The 21,095-nt window shown below is 46.9% G+C and overlaps 1 protein-coding gene across 2 annotated transcripts in view; it reads left to right on the top strand.

Annotated features, from left to right (window-relative positions):
- Window positions 1-1,631: 1,631 nt before the first annotated feature.
- Kcnj6 (potassium inwardly rectifying channel subfamily J member 6) overlaps window positions 1,632-21,095 on the top strand; it is a 261,499-nt gene continuing 242,035 nt past the window's right edge. The window contains exon 1 of one of the 2 annotated variants that reach the window (XM_021725296.3): window positions 1,632-2,198. The gene's annotated coding sequence lies outside the window, so the exon portion shown is untranslated. Of the gene's footprint in view, window positions 2,199-4,181; window positions 4,515-21,095 lie in introns of those variants that run through there. The other variant, XM_021725297.3, reaches the window with a different exon arrangement.

The following is a 21,095-nucleotide window of genomic DNA, read 5'->3' as shown; positions in this document are numbered from 1 at the left end:
GACTTTCTTATTTAGCCTAACGTCTTGTAAGAAAGAGACTTTGCGAAACCCTTCGACTGGGGGAAATCCAAACACACACACACACACATATACAAAAACAAAATTAGCAGGCAGATCTGAGCAGCTTTGCAGATTAAATAGAGTGTTCTTTAGACAACTATGGTCAAGATGTGCTTTTAATGCTCCAGGGCTGTTCCACCAAAATCCTGCATCTTGTGTCCTTACTGGAGCCCCTCAGGGATTGTTTGGTCCAGTTGTTCCTTGCTTATCTTTATCTCTGACACAATTACTAGATCCAGCAGACCCTACGGACCATAAAAATCACATGTTAGACTAATATCTTCTGTGTCGGGGATATGGGCTCAGAAGTAAGAGCAGGCTGGATTTCAACCTCTCAGGGAAAAATCAACAACAAATACAAGCTCCCAAGATCTGTGCCTTCATGATGCTGATTAAGGAAAAGTCATCTTTAGAGAGCAGTCAGTGTTCTTGAGGGGCGGAATTTCTGTGTCATTAGAATGTGTGAATATAGAACAAAATCATCTTGGCAACATGAGGTCTTGATGAGCTTTTTCTATAGAATAGGGTCACCTTCTTGGATGAAGATTCTGTGTCTTGTGGAAGGAAATCCACTTTGTCTATTATTGAAAGACCCATTATAAAAGTATAAACCAACAGTTTTAGTTGCTTTTACAATTTACTTGTCAATCTATGACTCCAAAAGGAAATGATGGCATAAAAGAAAGGTTTGTACATAGATAGAAGCCACTTGTAGGAAGCCCTTGGAAACGAAGAACTACTGTTTGCAACAACCACAAGAAAAAGAGGAGATGCAGGAGGGGAGCCCTACAAGATGTCTCTGAAATAACAATACAATGCAAGTTAAGCTCAAAGCCAGGAGCAGGTGATTGTCAGAGAAGGGTTTCCAACAATTCAGTTTTTCAAGTAGTCCAGATTATGCTCGGAAAAGATCACATCCTTTGTCTCCTTGAAACCCAAAGTGGGTGTGGGGTGATGCAGCAGCTGGTACCACGCCCCAGTAGGGTGGACAGGACAGACTGAGTGGACTCCAACAGTGGGTCACTGCCAGGTGCCAGGAAAGCCCTGGGGCGCGGCCCCGCCCCTCCGACCTAGCTTGCTCGCTGCTCCCCCTCCCGGCCAAGGGGACAACGTGCAAGCTCCAGCTCTGGCGCCGGGGCTACCTCTCCGGGATTTCAGCCCCAGTCCCAGAGACTAGACAGACCCCCTTTCTCCTGATACTCTCCCCACGCCCCCTCCCAAAACTAAGGACCTAGTCCTTAAAACCAACAGACAAAAACTGATCGGCGAGTTTCGACTCTCCTCCTTCCTAGGTGTTTCCCCAGGAATAACCCAGTGACATGGGTGACAGGTAGGGTCTGGGGAACTAAACCCAAAAGGTTCCCCCAGGACCCACGTTTCCAGGTTCGTGCTGGAGTGGGGGGTGGTTTCTGCGCCCGCCGGCTCCCGGGCCTCGCTCCACCGCCATCTAAAATAACAGAGCGGACGGGCGGCTGGGTGGGCGTCCGGGGTCCAGCTCCCGGCTCTCGCCCCCGCCCCCTTTCTCCCGCGGACGCGCTGTGCGGCCGCACTTCCCCAGCGCGCGGCGCTGCGCACGCTGTTTTGCTAGAGTCGCGTCGGTTGGTGAGCTGACAGCGCGGCTCGGCCAGTCGGCTGGAACTGAGTAGCACTCACTGAATCTGCGGCTCTCATGACGTCTCGCTGCGTGGTCCACCACTTTGCTCCGAACCCAGGAATATTTTTTTTCTGTCACTCTTGCCTTTCCCCCCTTCCTTCCGCCGGGTCTCCCTCCCCGGTGCCTGCCCAAACGCGCACCCCTCCGCCCCTCCTTCGGTCCCAGCGCCCAGCCCTCCGCTCCACTCTCGGCCAAAGGGAGCCAGTGTGAAGACGGCCGCACCTGGCTGGAGAGGTTGGCGGGCGGAGGGTGGGGGTCCGCGGGAGCCCGCCAGCTGGAGCCGGAGCTGGAGGGACCGCGAGAATGGAGTCTCCTAACAGCCTCCCGGGGCTGATGTGAAGTCGGACCATCTGCTTCCAGTTTTTCGTTTCCTTCTCGTTTTTTGTATTTCCTGCCCTCGCCATCCATCGTGGAGTGAATTTATTAAATCTTGCTCCGCTCAAGAGAGATCATGATTGAGTGAGACCACCCTGTCCGCAACCAGGTAAGCGGGGCGCCGAGTTGCTGGAAGGCGAGAAGCTGGCCTCGAGCCGAGCCAGGGGAGACGCTCTCTGTTCCCTGCCCTCGGGCCCCCACTCCCCCTCCCCAGCTGCATGCACCTCCACTCCGACGAGAAACATGATGCCCAAGTCCACCGAGAGGCAAGGGAGAAGCCGGTTACATAACCGAGGGAAATCTGTTTCCTAGGGTTTTCATGAGCAACTGAAAACTCGCACGGGGGGCGGGGGGAGGAGGGGTCTGCATGCCCTGGGCTCGGAGGAACCCAGTCGGTTATTGCAGACACCATTTCAACATCCGCCGGCAAAGACGAAATGCACTCACGAACTGGCAGGGGAGGCTTGCGGTGTAGTCATTTACAGTCGGGAAAAGCCCATTGTCTTTATCCAAAGCTGTATCCTTGGTCTGCTTTTGCATAACGAGGAGAGAGCAGAAGAGGAAAACAAGGAGGAAAAGTGAGAGGTGGGGAGAGATAGACAATAAGATGAGGAATAACTCCTAACTGTTCTCTATCAGTAAACCCGGAGATGTGGACATGATAACTAAAAACAGTGAACAAGAAGATCTCCCTAGAAGTAAACCGGATTATTCTGTAGTTGGAAGGGGAAAAACACCCTTCAGATAAAATGAGATGCTCATGGCATTTACAGGGTTGGGCGAATTGGTTGACTTTGCTTCCTCCTGGGTGTTTTTTTCATTTGCAGCAAGACATTAAGCTTGAATTAGTTTTTAACTGAAAAAGAAAACATTAGTATTCCCCAAACCCAATTTAAAAAAAAAAAAGCATAGGTGGATCCACAGGTACATCTTTTGGACTAGACTCAATATGGAGAGACTGGGCGGGGGGAAGCATATCTTAATAGAAGCAGCCACCGAAATGAGATGAGGTTAGTGGAGAAACAAAATACCAGAATTTTCCAAAGAATCCTTTCTCCTCCTCCCCCCGCCCCCCCCCCCCGCCAAAAAAAGAGGAGAAAACCCTCCAGCGTTTGGGAGTCGGAGATTCATGATATGTTTAAAGTGGCTCCTGGCTGGACTGCTTCATCCCAAGTCTGAGGTCCCAGGGAGCCGCGCGCACAAGGTGCAATACCACCTCCCTATTAGCTCCGGTCCCTGCCTACCTTTTTTTTCTGCTGAGAAACAGAGAATGGGGATGCCTGGGAACCGCTTAGAAAGAAAAGGGGGCTTCCTATAGTCAGCGATGAGCTAACTGAGCTTCCCCCATTTTGCCTGGAGAAGGAAACAGAGAGAGCTCTAGTCTCCATGGCGACCCAGGTGGGAGGGAGAAGGCAGCGCTGGTGACAGGGGGAAAATGCCGGACAAAACTTTCCCAGCTCCTGGCAAAGAAATAATCAGCCGTGTGCCCTGTGGAGGATCCCAGGCGTCTGCTGTGCCCAGCTGCCTGTTGACGACCCGCGAGAGGGCGCTTGGCAGGTTCCTCTCCAATGGGGCCAAAGTTCCCGGGGCCGCCGACGTGGCTAGGGAGCAGGTGCTTAATTCAGCACCAAGGCCAGAGCACAGGCGACCGTGGTCAGCCTCCCGGTCCTTAGCCCCAGAGAGCAAGCTCCTTTGGTCCTAGGAAGCTGATCATTTTCTGTCAAAGAACGGATCCCTGCCCGTGTAGAATCTGGCTATCAGATCATCCGCGGAATTATGTGGAACACAGGAGCTTGCAAATCATCCATTTCAGGCATGGCAGTGCATCAGAGTAACTATTCAAAACCAAGAACCCTGAAAGAGCACACCATCTGAGCTGAACAGAGGATGGAGGAAAGATATGGTCATTGGGGAGAAAGGGTTGGGGAGGGGAGAAAACACACACACACACACACACACACACACAGGCTCAGCCCCTGATGAGAGCTGTCTAACTTCAGCCAAGTCTTTTTAGCTTACAAAAGCATCCTTTGATTCCCCGCCCTCTCCCACTCCCCTCTCTAACTTTTTGCTAGGCATAGATGGCAGAAAGCAGAAAGGTGTGTGGCAGCACTGTGGTTAGTGAGAGACCAGCCAAGCAATCCTGTTGTAGGGTCCTAAGACCCAAGAGAGCAGAGAGACTGTTGACTCGACGGGACTCTAAGCAGAGCCGGGTGAACTCCTGGAAAAGGAGGAGAGGGTGGGGTGAGAGCCAGTGAGCAGGTCCTCAAACCAGCGTGTGAGCAAGCTGGCTACACATCCAAGGTTGCAGGCATAGAAAACCCAGAGGAGTTGTTTCTCTTAGTAAAACAAGGAAGAAACTGTGCAGAAGGGCAGGATTCATTATCATTCAACTTCGTTTGGATATTCATTCAGGGAAAAACAGGTAAGTCCGTGGAGCCATTCTGCCCTCACCTCATCAGAAGCTGGTCTTGCCTGCTTGTCTTTGGTAGTAGATCTGTGGGGACACAGATCCTATGAGGAACAATAGTATAGGAAGGTGGTGGTCATAGTTTAAATAGAAAGCCTGTAAGGGTGGCCTGTAGGTGTTACAAGGTGCAGTTTGAATGGTAGAACACTGTCAAGGTTTGGCAACTGTAGGACATGTTGATAAGGTTTCTAAACTACCTTTGTCTGCTTTTCTCTTTTGATGGTGCTCTTGTGCATGGGCTCTTAAGTTGGTTTTGGCTTGTTGTTCATAAAGGTAAACCAGACATATCCTGGTTTTCCTTGCTGGGCTTTCCAACTGTGGGCGTGTTGTTGTTTTCCAAAGATAATGCATGCAGAATGCTCGGGTGCTGTTAAAGCAATATGTTTATACCTTTCAGTCCTGTTTTAATGATTGCTAGCTAATAAGGGCACAGAAATTTGTTCCAATCCTGGGCAAAAGTATGAAAGCATAATATTTCTTGAATTTAAGTACCTGGTGAGTGTTGAGAAGTTTATCCATTATTTAATTTACAAAAGCGTTGTTATCTAAAATAGAGGAAGTGATACACAGAGTATTGTTAGGATTGAACCAAGTGGCTACATGTTGGCCTTGTTCCACCTGATATGACCAGCAGAAGGGAAGAAGAGATTAGTTATGAACAAGCTACATAAGAGTGTAAGTTGTTAGACATTCTAATATTCAATTTCTCTAGTGAATTTTTATAAAGGAAAGGCATGTAAGTAACTTGAGTAAAAAAAAATTCTCAATCAAGCTTTAGTTCTGGTAAGCTCCATATTCATGTAACTAAACTAAGAATGGAAATTGCTCAATCAATAATCTTCAGTTCCTGTGGATCCCATGCTCATGGATTTAGCACTAATTTACCAAACTCTGAGTTGCTTTCTCCCTAGGTGGTTATTTGCTGAACAAAGGGTCATTATGTCATTATGTAGTCAGTAGAATACTCCAAAATAATTGATTCACCCATTCCAGGCAAAACTTGCTTCAAGAAGGGCAACTTAGTAAAATTCACCGCTGTGTGTTTGGATCCATTTTGCAAATAAAAAAATATTTGAAACCTCACCCTGGTATTTCTGAACCATCAGTAAATTGTATTTTCATTTTGATGACCCAAGTCATGATTTAACTTAGGTGCACCACTTCCTTTAAGATATGAAAATGCTTTAATTCACCATCCTTCTTTCCTGTCTTCTCACAAACTATCTCTACTCTATAGGATTGAAATATATGAAAATTTCTATGCAATAGAAAAATCCACTGGAGATTAAAATAAGTGAATGTCCCCTTATGGAATCCTCACCCCATCCACTGGTTTTCACAGGCAGAAGAGGGTGCTGCCATCAAGAGTCGAAGAAACAAACCCCACTGAAAGGCAGTCAGCAAGCCAAAGCTCCCCCTTTCTCCCCAACTCTGCCTTAATCAAGTGATACATAAGTGACATGTGATTAGTGAGGAACATGCACAGAGAGGCAGAGGAGAGACAGGAAGCAAGCCCAGGAAAAGACAAGCATTTGTTTTCATCAGCTTGAAAGTGATGATAACTTTCAAAAAAATTCATTGTATTAGAACTTGAAGCTTGATGAAATTGGGATGTTGAAATTTAATGAATTTAGACTTATAGCTTATTGAGATGACATCTGTTGTTTCTTCATAGTAACTGTCACATGAGTGCCAAAAAAGAATTGATTCACTCCAGAGTTTTAGAAAATTATTGAATTTTTATTGAAACACTATTGTTATATCGGGTCCCCTTTTTGAGTTGTAGTTAAAGTGTTTGGGGATAGAGAAAAATAACACATACTCATTTAAGTTAAAATACATCTTTAAATGTATTTTAAATAATTACAAATAATTATCTCTGGAAATAATTAAGACGTGATACAAAGAAGAGATGATCTTAATTGTCATTACTACTCTAATGGCATTCTAAATTTCCTCTGACAATGTGCAAGGATAGACATATACTTTGTATCATTTAAAAGCATTAATTAATAGCAAAATTAGTTGCCTCAAATAAAGGACAGTAACATCTTTAAAAAAGAAATGACTGTCTTTCCTTAGGCATATCACACCTCTAATAAGTGGTAGATGTATTTATTCACTTACTTTTTATTTGAATAATTACTTAAACCAAAACTCAAAGAATGTTTGTGCCCCAGTACAAAATATTAAGATAGCCATTCAAATCTCTTTCTTGTCCAGAGTAAAATAAGTCCACCAATCACCTCTCTCAATTGCAAGATGTGACGTTAACCCTGAATTTAACCCATAGTGATTTCATTCACCTCCATGCCGTGTGCCAAGCCAGTTTATGCCCATGAACATCCTCACTCCACACTTCGCATTTCCTCCCTGCGCCTGTGCTTAGAAGCAAGGTCACAAAAGCCCTGGTGTTTTCTTTGGTGGAGAGCTTTGGCTAACACTCACCAGTCTCCTGTCTAGGCAGAATGTGGCTTCTGGTATGAGTCCTCCACCAGAGGAAACAGCAAGGACATCTGTGGGTAAAAGGAGCCACATCCTCACCAGCAACTGTCCTGTGGGGTGATCTGATCATCTCGTGTGCAACCTGAGAGACATTTATACATCAAATTTAATCCTGGTGCTAGGGGAGTTTCCTCTTCCTCTTCAAAATTGCCAGGATGCACTTTTTTTCCTGTCCAGATGAGAAATTATTTTTTTAGTGGTGCTTTAAATTTCCTTCATGTCATCTAGCAGGAATTTGTGTGTCAATTGTGTGGTGCTGCTCCATGATCATGATCGGGGTTTCGCTGACTGCATTTGCACTGAGATCTAAATGTATACCTTTTTTTTGGGGGGGGGGAGATATAGACTCAGTGACTGACAGCAAATCCAGCATCTCAATGGCTTATGAGATAAGGTTCATTACTCCCCAGAGCTACCTGCCTTTGCTAGTCAGTTGAGACTCTTCCCCCTGTGTTTTCTCCATTCAAGGATCCAAGTGGAAGGGCCACTCAAATCTGGAACATTCCATTGCAGTGTCAGAGAGCAGAATGTCAAATTAAGTAATGACCTTTAAAATTCCTACCCAGCTATAGCACAAGTGATCCATTCCCTTGACCAAAACAAGCGACATGTGACACCTCTGGTGATGCTCAGTGGGATGGAGGTGGGTGTTTTATCCACAGTGAGGCACTGCAGGTCATGCAGGAACAGGTGGAGTCCGACCCTCCTCTTACAGAGCAGAAAGTGAACAACTGGGGACAACTGTTTAATCCACTACACTAACTGTGTGACCTTGGTCAATTGCACATTGGTTTCCTAACCTATAAAATGAAGATAAAAATACAGACATCTACCCCAAGATATTGTGAGACCTAATGTTATACTATGAGGCTCTTAGCACAATGTCCAGGATGAAGCAAGCGTAAGTCTGTCCTGCAGGAGGCTGCGTTACAGTGTCCCTGCCCCACTTAGTGGAAGTTAATTTTCTGTAGCTTCAGTTACCTCCAGACAATGATAGTGAGAAAATATTAATATTTATCTTGACTCTTTGAAGAGATGGAGTCCATATTCATATAACTTCATTACATATCATTCTATTTTATTATTAGCTATTGTTTTGGGGTTCTTTTTGTGAGGAGCCAGGGATTGAACTCAGGGTACTCAACCACTGAGCCACATCCCCAGCCCCTATTTTGTATTTTATTTAGAGACAGGGTCTCACTGAGTTGTTCAGTGCCTCGCTTTTTCTGAGGCTGGCTTTCAATTCAAGATCCTCCTGCCTTGGTCTCCTAAACCACTGGGATTACAGGTGTATACCACAGCACCCCGCTTAGCTATTCTTGTTAATCTCTTACTGTGCCTAATTTATAAATTAAAATTTATGTATTTTTCGTAGTTGTGTATGTGTATAGGAGAAAAAACATAACATATGTAGGGGTTGGTCCTATCCATGACTTCTGGCATCCATTGAGGGCCTAGGAACCCTGCAGAACCCGGCTGTAATTAGATATCAGCTACAAGAGAAAAATCCTGAATCTCAGCTCTTTAGCAAAATAGAAGATCTTTCTCATTCCCGTTAATCTAATTGGACTGATGCTATGCAGGGACCCAAGCTGATAGACACTTTGTCATCTCTAACAAACACATGACTTCCAAGATCTCCTGAGTGCTGATAGATGGCTAGCAGACGAGGAAAGAGGGATGGTTAATGGTGATGCAGGAGGTTTGAATGGTCCAAGCCTGGAAGTAACTGATATCACTTCAGGCAATTCTCCACTAATTGCAAGGATGTCTGGAGATTGCAGGTGAACTCTGTGCCCAGGATTGGTAGGGAAGCTGGTAGGGTAAATGCATGGAGTCTTTGGTGTATATACCCGATATAAATGTCTGGCATCAAAGAAATGTAGCTAGTGGGGGCCAGGAGTAGGGTGGGAAAGAGCAAATACTGTCCCAACAGTGAAAAGATTCGTTGTAGAAACAGTATGAGTCATTCTTCATTTTTGTACAAAATGAATGAATTGGGATCTTTTGACTTTTGGTGTGAGTGCCGCGAGTGTTTAACAAGAAGATGCAAATCCACATTGTTTGACGACTGTTTGTTGTACCATGGTGCCAGTAGACACAAAGGAGGGCCAACTCCACACCCAGGCTCAGGAGCAGCTTCTTCTCCTGACAAGCACACCCACGTGATGTCTGAGAACGCTGGAAAATTAGACGCTGTCTTCCAATACCTGCTACTTGCTGTTGACTAGCAATTTGTGTTCTGTTTTGTATCACACAAATGTCTATAGGTTAGACACTTGCCGCAAGTTTAAGCTGAATTGATCTAACAATAGTCTGTGTTCTCCTGAAAATAGACCATGTAATTTATGAGTAGTCTTTGAGAACCTCTGCCTGCCTCAAGGAGAGAAGGTAACTTTGGAAACTAAGACTTACACCTTTTCACTAGAAGCTAGATACAGGTTTAGTGCTAAACTTATAGCCTAGAAAAGAGAAATTTCAGGGGAGAATACGGAGAAGGCTGCTAGAGACAGAACCAGAAAGTCCAGGGTGTGATTTCTAACGCTTCTATCTCTTACTCCCACTCTCCTAACTCAGTGCCCAAACCACAGTCCATTTGTGTAGGCCCAACCCAAAATGGTGAGCATCAATAATACATGCAAATCCTTCCATGGGAAAGTTATACTAGATTAAAGAACTCTTAACAACTTTAAATATCTTGTTGTTCCAAACAAAATAATGTCTCATAGTGGAATATCAATTTAATGAAGATTACTTTTGAGGTAAGGGTTCACCTTCTATGATTTTAGTCTAAAAGGGATATAATCCAATCAGTTGTATGCAGAAGGGAGATACCAGGATGGTAGGTGAGTCCAAAGCACATGCTATAAGAAAGAATCAGAGGTGTTTTCCATGGAGAATTTAAGGGGACACAATTGTTGTTTCCAGGCATGTTGAAATTAGAAGATGGTGGGCTCCAGGGGATCGAACTAGGCCTAGTGGTAGAATCTACTGAGTTTCCTGTATTGGTTCAATATGAATTTTCTGTAATCAGAGCAGGGCAGAGTAATATGGGCTGTTCCTTCCCTCGGCTCAGCACTGAATCCTCCATCCCTAGGAGGCAGGAAGAGGCTGGAGAGCTATGGAGTGGGCTGGTGCACATGCACTTTATGGTCTCTGAGACTTCTAGCCTCTGGGACACCCTCCAGTGTCAGTCAGCAAATTCGACCGAAGCTCTGTGCTGCAAGGGGCCATGGCTTGATTACCTGAGGGACTATCTTCTCTATAAATCAATGAATCATCTTTAAGCAGAGTGGCATTCCATCCATGTGGCCAATCTGAGCAGGTCTGGAGCACAGCGATCAATGACTAGGACACAGGGCTACGGAGTCACCACCCACAGAAGTGGGTGAACCCTGTGAAGAGGCACAACTTCTCTTCCATCTGAAGATGGGCAACAAAACGTCCCATTGGAGACTTCTCAAGAGCTTCAGAGTCAGGACCCCATGACACATCAACCAGAGTGACTCCAGATTGTGGACATCTCTTATCTGCAGAATATGTCATAGTTCAGTCCTTCTTCTTTTCTTTTAATCTTTGGTCTCAGGGATTGAACACAGGGGTGCAGAACCACTGAGCCAATCCCCAGCCCTTCTTTGTTTGTTTTTTTTTATTTTGAGACAGGATCTCACTAGCTTGCTGACTTACTACTTTCCATCCTCCTGCTTCAGCCTCAGAAGCCACTGGAATTACAGATCAGGCATGGGCCACTAGTTTATTCCTTTGTCTACTACTGTAACTGTGTAAGAGCCGCACAAAGGCACAACTAGAGATGGAGCTGGCCAGTCTTCTTCTGCATGGGCAGATCTCCCTGGGCTCAATGCCTATGGGAAAAGAAAAGGCTTTTGGTGCAATAGATTGAATGTGCATGCTCACACTACATTGCAAAGATTACAGGCACGAAGAAAAATCTGTTCTGTTGCTCTCATTGTATAAATAAACCACTTAGTCTTTTGGAATTACAGTTAATCCATCCAGAAGTGGGGTTTTTGTTCTTTTATATATTAATAATGTCATTTATTATCTTTTAAATAAGACAGTGTCTGCAAATAAGAATGGTGTGCCCTCGAGAAAAGCCATATTAAGAAAATTGAATGGAGGGTATATCATGGCAAACCTTCATGCAATCGAGTGAGGGAAAACTGTACTATATAAATTTACGTCCTTTTAAAATATCTCTTGACTATCTTCATATTTCCAGAAATCAGCCTTTAATAGCTAATGTCCTGATTGTTATAGCTCCTAGGTTTAGTCAATCCACAAATCTCCAATGAGTACCTACTATGTAAAGAAGAGAGAGGAGAAATCGCAGAGAAATGACCTGGTTCCAGCCCTATGGAGGGCTGCCTCCAAGGCATTAAGAAGTGTTGATGAAACAATAACCACAACACAAGGGTCACACTGGACCAGAAAGAGAGCAGGGCTAAGTTTCAGGTAGCACAAGGAACATTAGGAGGGCTGTCCTTTGGGAAAGGAAGAGGAATCCACCTGCTTCCTGTAGTGTTGGCCAAGCAGGTAGACCAGGCAGGTGTGTACTCTACCACACGCTGGAGAGAACACAGAGCTGTGCCCGGATGGTACCTGAGCTGGCAGATCTTTGAGAAGTACCTGCTTTGCCTCTGGCAGTTTAATCTGCTGCCGTGATCGAGGCTGAACGGCAGGGAAATGCAGATTTAGCAGACAACTAAGAGAGTGATGGACAAGGAAGAAGAACCATGCATGCCCAGAGTCATCCACGAGCAGCCGAAAAATGGTCCAGGTTCAGCGCCATCAGTAGCACTGAAAGCAGACGGTCACTCATGGGCCGAGGAGCAGGCTGATGGTGGAGTCCACCCAAAGGAAGCTCTCCCAATGCACTCCACGAGCAAGAGCAACGGCACGTGGCCATGGTCCAGATGCACTCCAGTGAATAAACAACCCTGCCGAGAAGGAGCCTCTGCAGCAGCGTCCAGGTAGAGCTGGGCTGTCACCGACACATGCAGCAACCTGCTGCAGCACTTAAGAGCCTGCCTTGGGGTGGACCTTCCTGGACACTGCGGGGCCAGGTACCACCAAGTAACAATGGGGGTTTGCTGATCCTGAAGACAACGGGACCACTTGATTTTGTGATCAGAAGCAGAGAGTAGACAAGACTCCTATCTCAGGTGCAGAAACAATGTTGTCTCATGACTATGTGCAAATACTACACAGGCATCAAAATATAAAATAAAATATAGAATAAAAACAACATTGCTTTATATTCATCTCATACCCATTCATAGGCATATATGTCAAATGACAAGCATTTTCTCTGCCCATGGAGTAAAAGTCACTTAGGCATTTATGGAAGTCACAAGGAATACAGACTGACTCTGCACCATCATGAACAGAGGCCCCGCAGGAACACAGAGACTACAGTGGAAACACAAAATGGGCTTTCAATGGAGTCTCCCTGTCTGTGAATGACCTTGACAGCAGGGCCCACTTCAGTACAGTGTTGTGTGGGGGTGGATTTAGAAACTCAGAACAAATGAAGATGCTTTTTACAAGACCCCAAAATGATTCTGAGACCTCAAAAATATTAAGCTGAAATGCCTTGCTTTCAAGGCATTTTATCTTTTCGGGGAAATCGTTTGGCCTGCACCATCAAGATGAACATCTGATCTCCATTCCTGCTGGGCGCACAAGTGGCATTTATTTTAAATTAGCGGTGCTGAACCTTTTGTGAGACTCAGCAGCCACATTATGTCAGGCACCGGGCTGATAGTGGCTATTGTGTGGCGTTCCAGGATCAGACGTATATTTCACCTGAAAATCCTTGGCTATAAATAATCGCCCAGATAAAACCAAATCTGTCCCTAACAGCCCTCCCACAGAGTGTGTACACCTGGGTCTTATCACAGCTGATGGAAAGATGACACTATGGCTCCAGTGACACACAGAACTATTCTGGAATGGAATTCAGTTGAAACCCAGCAGCCATTTCCAAACAAACCTCCACTATTTTCACAGCGTTAATAAGGGTTTCTTAAAGTAAGCGATTATTAAACCATACTGGACCTTTTGTGGTGGCTCTCTAATCTAATGTAGATGGTCCTTTCATTGCAAAGGAAGTATGAGAGGCTGTGTGCTCTGAGGACAGGCCCAGGTGTCCTGGGACAACACGGTGGTCCTCACAGGGCTACTGAGTCCCCGAAGTAAGCAAGTATCATGCTGCCTAGCCCCTTCTTCTCCTTTCTCCTTAAGAAGTGTTGATGAAACAGTAACCACAACACAAGAGAGCTGGACTTTCCTTCTTACATTTCCAGGTGAGTTTAGATATTGCTAGATTAAAGTGACACTTGGTGCTTGCAGAGTAAACACCCAGCGACAAGCCTGGAGTGCCCATCCTGGCGTCTTCCCATGCCCAGTCTTGGACATCAGGGGCCCTGTGGAGTCCTCTGTGTCTCATATTCAACCCCAGAACAGATCCAGTCGCACGGTCTCTTACAGCACCCCAAGATCAACTACATGAGCAAAGACAGGAGAAGCCTCACTGAGTTGGCAAAGAAAGGAGAAAGGTGGAGAGGGGCCTGGAAGTGCTTAGCCACCGAGAAGGACCTGCAGCAGTGGGAGAGGTGGGCAGGCTTCCAATCAGGAGCCACGGAGACAGGCTTGGGAGGCGAGCAACAGGGCCTTGCTGAACTCCGAGGTTTGGGCACCTGGAAGGGCTTTTAGAGGAAGGAAGAGGAACTGTCATCTCAGAGAAATTAAAAGGATAAATAGTTTCTTGAACTAAACAGCCAGGTTGCTGAATTTCAGGTGTCGGAAAAGAATCCAAGGAAATGCCACCAAAATGCAAACCGCATTCCTGAGCTGGAGCTCCCTCCCTCCCACCACAGGCAGGGCCCCCGGGGTCCCTGGGGCAGTCACCTCCCGGCTAGTGCTTAACCTGCCCGCCAGGCACTAGCCCGGGCCAAGGAAGGCAGAAGAGGTATCATTCCATCTGTTCTGAGTCCTTCCAATAGTTTTATGAAAGAGCCACTCAGCATACTGTGTTTGAATAATGTCTCTCTGATGCCTTCGGTGATCAGCTTCCAACAGAACTAGGGGAAACTCAACTCTTCAAAACGGTTGTGTTCAGAAGAGGAAACACGTGTGTTTTCTGTGCAGTTAAATAGTGGCCATTTCTGTAATTTCAGCAAGGACCCCACCCCACGCCCCTGCACAAGAACTAAAGTACCCAAATGCTCTGTGTAGAGGTCTCAGGGGAGATGTGACGTGGAAAGAGTTTGTTTTCTTCTCTGAGTAACGTGCACTAATGAAAACATCTATTCTGGTTGCCACTCAGATGCAATATTTGGAAAATGGAGGAAGATGAATAACTTTGTTTCCAAGGGCCATGGTGGGCAGGTGCCATGGGTTTCTCTGAGCGATGTAAAAACTGGAGCACAGTCCAGGCCACCGGTCTCTGCTGCTCTGCTTGGGTATTGTCCTTCGAGGTTGCTTTAAAGACCTATAAAGCCAGGTTCTTGTGCCGTTAGCCATAACCACATTTCTCTTCAAGGAGCCTGAGAGACCAGAGCTAACTTTGAGTCACAGACTTAGGCAGAATGGGTTTTGACAGATACCGAGCTCTCTTAGATAAGTTATTTGACTTCTTTCTGTGTCAGGATTTCCAGCTACAAAATAGGGATTCTGGGAGAAAAATAACCTAGTAAGCAATTTTCCTGTACTTTGCTTCTGAGAAGATATGGCATATTACAATCAACAATTTAATGACCTTACAAAATTTCAAAGTGCCTGGGATATATGTTGCTTTGGGAAGCAGATAACCTTCTTACAGCCACACTGGTGGGAGCTTAAAGGAGAAATTAGCAAGTTTAAGGCTAAGACAGTGACCCAGACACATCACAGCCCCCCACGTCGTCAGAGGCTGCCCCGAGTTGTCCACTCTGCTGTGGGGAAGGGCACGTGCAGTTGGGAAGAATTCTTAACCACTAAATTTGAAAATTGAAGGTAAAATGCTGTTTAACCGTGAGTCGAGTAGCTAACCCAAGCAATCCCTTTAAGCCAGAACACTCCATTCCTGAAGTACTCCCAGTTGTCGGTTTTATGGGAAAGTTAGAATCCACACGCTAATGGTCACCAATGAATTTCAAAAATGTGCAGAGTCCTGGGGAGGGAGGAGCTTCGGCACCTGTACCTGTGTCCACAGTTACAGGCCACTTTCCAGAGCCGTCGGGGAACGCTCTACCTATGGAGGTGGAGGGAGAGTGAGTCTGGGGTGCAGCCTCCCTTTCAGAAACCTCTTTCTCTAACACCTTTAAGGGGTTTCCCAGTTTTGGACTCCCCCCTTCTTTCAACATTCTTAGCAAGCCATCTGGGAGTGCTGACTGCTGACTCAGGAGAGCCAACAAATTCTGACGTCCATGAACTCTGCGCTCTCAAAGCTCCACCATGCAGGAGGAAACCAGGCAGGTGCTGCCCCTGGGCCTTTCTCATTATGAACTGCACGAGGAACCTTTAGCAACGGCCAGCGTCTCATTGAGGGGTTCTTCTTCCTGCTGAGGAGGGTGTAAGCCACCCGAGAGCTTAAAATCTAAAATGATGAGTGAAGAACAAAAGACAAAGAGTCATATATGTATTTACAAAGTGGAGCCCCCGATAGATCCAGTCCACACAAGAGCTGAAACTAGACAGAGGAAAGACGGGGGTACATCAAAGGCAGGGATAAGTTTCAAGAGCGAGTCTGGCTTTGTGATGTCTTGTGGTCAGCAGGTTGATTGGCATCTTGGCAGGTCACACCCATCTCAGGTGCTATGTGGGACACGGCTGAGCAGGATAGGAATTCACAATGTGCCAGGGCAGTTACCAGAGGAAATGTCCACTAGGCTCGATGCACGGTGGCCCACATGCAGCCCATGGATGGCTCGCAACAGAGATTGAGATCAGTGGCCCACATGCAGCCGATGGATGGCTCGCAACAGAGATTGAGATCAACTGAGGTTTTATGTTTTTTTGAAAAAGCAAAGAAGGAAGAAGAAGAAGAGAGAGGAGGACAGAGGGAGGTAGTCAGTAAATACATGGCTTCGTTTATGGCTTGGGACTAACGCTGCAGCATTGCACGCTCTTGCCTCCTGCTTTCTCACCTGGTCATGCACCCTGAGGTCCCCCCAGGTCCTCAGCTGAGGGCGGACAGCAGTAGCCTCCTGCTGAGGGCCACACTTCCCACAGTCCAGCTGGCCCAGGCACTTACTCTGTAGGTTGAGCCTCCTCCACAGTGCTTCTGTGGCCCAGGATGTTTTCCTCCAACACCCCAGTCTCCTGTCACATCCTAGGGACCTGCCGCCATCTCAGCCGCCACTGTGCCAAGTCCTCCATCCTGGCCTGATTCCCATCAGGATACCAGTTACCTCCCCACATGCCAAGTAAACTGGAGGCTGATTTTATCTTCTGTTTCCTGCAATACAGTCCCTTGGGGTGCAGTGCGTGTCTGCTTGGTTACAGGTGGATCCCTGGCATCACAAGTATTGTCATTTGCAGTGCGGGTGGTCAATGGTGTTGAAAAAAGATAGGATATCTTTGCAATAGTTGCTCTGGAAGTAACCGTGAAGCAAATTTACTGTGTCTATATTACAGCCTTTATTTTGGACTTTCGGGAAGTTTCCACTCTTTGTTCTTGTAGATAATGCAGTTGTGAGCGTCCTGCCGACACTAGACCTTTGTACCAACCTATCTGAATGCCTTTTTTCCTTTGGTATGGAGCATTGCACATGTCACTGCTGGGTCAAGGGTAGGCATGTTTTATAAGCTCGTGCACCACCTCCCCAGTTGCCCTTCAGCAAGGCTGAACCCCCCCACAGGGCCATCTCTAGTCACTGATTCTCTGACCCCATAGCAGCCTAGTGCATGTGAGAACACATATAATCTGAACTGGTCCCTCTCAGCTGGCAGGGCCTTGCTCATTGGAGCCACTTGGCCCGCAGACCAGGCCTGTTATGCAGGAGGACTTAACATCAAACATCACGCATGAACGTTCCCATGTCTGTCGGAGAACGGAGATTTTTGGAAATAATACCCCATTCATGAAGCCAATGTTCTCACAAGAACCCAGGGAAGCAGGGACACATGTGATCCCATTTTGTAGATGGCCAACCAAGGGCCAGGTTCACATGGGAGGTCACAGGACATGACCAGTGTTTAGAGTCAGAGTCAGGAGACTCTGGACGTCAGGAGCTGGACTTGTCCCATATCCACCCTTTGGAATTCTCCCAGACTCTATGGAGATCCACTGCTCAGATAACATTTACCGGCTGGGAACATCCAGGATATATTCTGCAGAAGAGATTTTGAGAGTCAGCAAAACAGTGATAATGTGCTAGTTTCTTGAATATAGTTATAAATTTTAGATCTGAAGGAAGGGGAGCAGGAGAAAGAGGTGGGGACAGAGGGAGCCATCTAGCTGAGGGCAGCGTCCTTAACAATAGCTTTCCTAGTCGAACTTGGCCATATTTCAGGGCAAAACAGTTTTTCCTCTTGGTTCACAAACTATTATTAGTTTCACATGTGCAGGAACACCATTACAGCAAGGTCATGATTTCTACCGAGTTTAGACACCAACGATGAAAATCTCTTCCTGGGCCCACCATCCTCCCCGCCATCCCCCGAGAAGCAGGGTAATGGGGTTACTCCTCAGAGGGTTGAGGGCTCGGCTTCCTTGTGGGGGAGGGGCATCTGCTTTTCATTTTAACTATGTAAATTTTTATCTTTCTTATTTTAAAACATTGGGAAAAAATGTTTTCTTCTCAAAAAAAAAGATATTTAGAAATTTGTATTCAAAACTGAAGAAACTGTGAAGAGATGGTGGTTATCATGAGCCACATCAATTATGCATAAACTAGTAGGAAAGGACCTCTCCTTACTGGCTGTGCCTTCCTGTTTCCGCACTATGCATCACAGACACCTTGATGATTCAGTCCCAGGACCTCCGACACCCAGTGCCCTGGCCTCGCCCACTTTTCATATAAGAATACTGAGACTTAGAGGGGGAATCTTTTGTTCCCCAGCAACACATGACGTGCGTGGATTCCAATCTGGCTCTGTCATTCCGTCGGCCATTTACAGCCCTTCTAGCGCTATAACAAAACAGTAACCCATTATTGGCATTTTTAAAATGGAAATGCAATGGAATCCAATAGGAACTGCTTTCAAAGGACATTTGGTATGACCAACCTGGAATAGAATTTTCCATGACCAATAAAACCTCTAGAGCCCGTTTGATGGCCCTGTAAATGAAAATCAACGGACTCCATAGATGCCAGGCTTCAACCGTCAACCGAAGATGCTCAAACGGTGGTTTACAACAAGAACCTTGGGCAGGCATGGGTAGATCCGGCAGGTCTTGGCACCCTCATCCTGTTCCCTTCCATGTCTCCACGTGGGGACTCCCTCAGAGCCCCCCAGATGACTGACAGAGGCAGCCAGACCTGAGCGCCCACAGCAGCTGACGTACAGGGTCCGGCGCCAGATTCCCTTTGAGGACTATGATGGAAGTCTTCCCCTCTACCCTCCGGTGCACTCTCGACTGGGAAGTCCTTCCTCATGTTTTCTCTTGATCTTTACACTCTCAGCAAGTGGGAATCAGGTCCCCCCGAGTTATAGGTGCTGGGCCAACTCTTGGGAGACAGACACACAGCGTTTTCACACCTGCAGGAGACACAGAACATGTATGGTCAGCCCTGCATATCCAGGGCTCCACAGTCTGATGGGTACAAATAACCACTGGGGGAAAATATTGGGGAGAAAGGTGCATTTGTCCTGAACATACCCTGACTTTACTCTTTGTCGTTAGTCTCTAAACAATACAATATGACAACTGTATACATGGTATTGATGTTGTGACAGCAATTTGTAAGTCGCCTAGAGGTGAGTTAATGCATCAGAGAGGATGTACGTGGATCTTATGCAACATCTGCACATGTCATGCAAAGGACTGTGTGTCCCCAGACTGGGCCTCTGAGGAAGGGTCTCACAACCAACCCTCTCAGATGCTGAGAGACAACCATGCTAGAATCGTGATGCTGTCCCGGAGGTGACACACTGTGGCCATGAAGCTGCACAGACCTTATCTGAGCCAAGGGTTCAAGGCAGATTCCCTGGTGGACATGGCCATCAGAGGCAGCAGTAGGGGCAGAAACTTTGGGGGTGAGGGAGCAAGCTTGAATGTCACAGGCATCGCCTGCTGCCTGGGCCTCTTGGGAAAACACAGATTTGGACTCAGGGGAGCCGGGATGGGACCTGAGGTTGTGCATTTCCAACAGTTTCCCTGGTGATGCTGTGCTGCCAGGCCAAAGTCATTTCCATGAATTCGCTGATGACCTGTCTTCCTGGGGACGGGGTCAGACAGAAGGACCAAGGAGCTCCAGAGCTGAACCTTCACTGAGACATCCACTTATGTCTGTGTTTTGTAAATGGTTAAGCAAGAATCATAACGTTTCTTGAAGTTGAAAAGCAGTGGGAGGTGACAGGGCTTTCATTACACCGTAATTTAATACATCATTTTAGGATTTCCCGGGACCTGACGCTGCAGAGAATCGGGGAGACAGAACGAGAAAGGAAGAAGTGCGGCCTGAGCGCAGCTTGACTGCATCTATTTCCAACACAGGACACAGCTCTGGGTTGTGTGTACAGCATCGCTCTGCCAAAGTGCATTGGGAGAACTTGGATGAGGTTATGTAGCGAGGCATTTTAGAATTAAATTCTACCCTTTGCAATCCTTGTGAAATAAACACCTTTGAATAGAAGTACCAAGGAAATTTCATCTGCTATCCCAGGATTATAATCCAGAACCCAAGGTAGAACTTGCTGGACAGCAAGGTCAGAAAGCATTATTACAAACGGGAGTGGGAGGGGTCAGGAGAGAAGCGTGAAAGCAAGCCTTCCCACACACCCCGCCCCCAGGTGACAGACGGCACAAGCTGACACTGACACAGGGTCCACCGGGAGCTGTGCCCATCAAAGAAACCAGCTTCTCCTGCATAGAGAGCAGGGTGTGGCGAGAGGTGTAAAGGAAAGCCTGGGAGCTTCATGAGAAAGTCCAAGCAAAGCTAAATAAATGGGTAGCAGAGGAAGCCGAAGGCCCTGGGATTATCCAGCCTCCTGAATCCTGGCTTCTTCTTTAAAAATCCTCAATAAAAAATATTGCCACCTCATTGCGAGGGCCAACAGTAGACAACCAGGGGGTGCTTTGGACATCCAGGCTGACGCACGTCCGCACCCCTGTCCCACACCTGCCCGGCCTCAGTCTCTGCTCCTGCCGCTCCCAGTCCCTTCACTTACCCTGAAGTGGAGACGGCCTCGTGGGGACCTCCGGGAGCAGCCTGCCTTCTCTGCACATGTGCCCAACGCTCTGCAAATTTCCCAAACCATCTGAGCCACCAGACTTTAAAAGCCGCATTTTCAAGAAGAAATTGTCAGCATAATTGCAGCCACCTTCCTTTTCCCCACCCCCGGTTCATGAACACTGCTCTTACTCCCATGAAGTAGAAACTAGCACGAGATGAAACCTGCTGGTCCCGAGACGCGCTGGTCTCTCCTGGTTCCTGTTCTCTCATTGAGACATAGGGGACAACTTACCGGCCCCTGAGATGGGGACATACTGGTTTCCCTGTTCTCTCCTTGAGAAGATGAAGGGACATGCCGGTTTTTTTGTCCCCCCTCTGAGAGAGAGGAAAACTGCCTTTGTTCCCAAGAAACAGGCTTGCTTTCCACAAGATCAGGGGATGCTTGCTATGTCACGTCAGTCAGGACTAAACCCGCCCTAGCGCAGGGCCATGATTCTAGTCCGTGAAGGGGGAGTTGTGCTGCTGCCCCTCTGTCCGCCTAGAGCAGCCCGCCAGGCTTCTGACAAGCAAACCCCTTCTCATCCCAAGTGTGTGTGTGTGTGACTAGTCCTGCGCCACCTCTCTTTCAGAGATATGGTCAAATCCTAGCATCCACTAAGTCTGGAAGGGAGCACCTGAGAAGGCTGGA

The sequence above is a fragment of the Ictidomys tridecemlineatus genome, chromosome 3 (assembly GCF_052094955.1).
Source record: "Ictidomys tridecemlineatus isolate mIctTri1 chromosome 3, mIctTri1.hap1, whole genome shotgun sequence".
Classification (NCBI taxonomy): domain Eukaryota; kingdom Metazoa; phylum Chordata; class Mammalia; order Rodentia; family Sciuridae; genus Ictidomys; species Ictidomys tridecemlineatus.
Note: the sequence above shows the minus strand (reverse complement) of the source record. Positions and strands in the feature narration are given on the sequence as shown.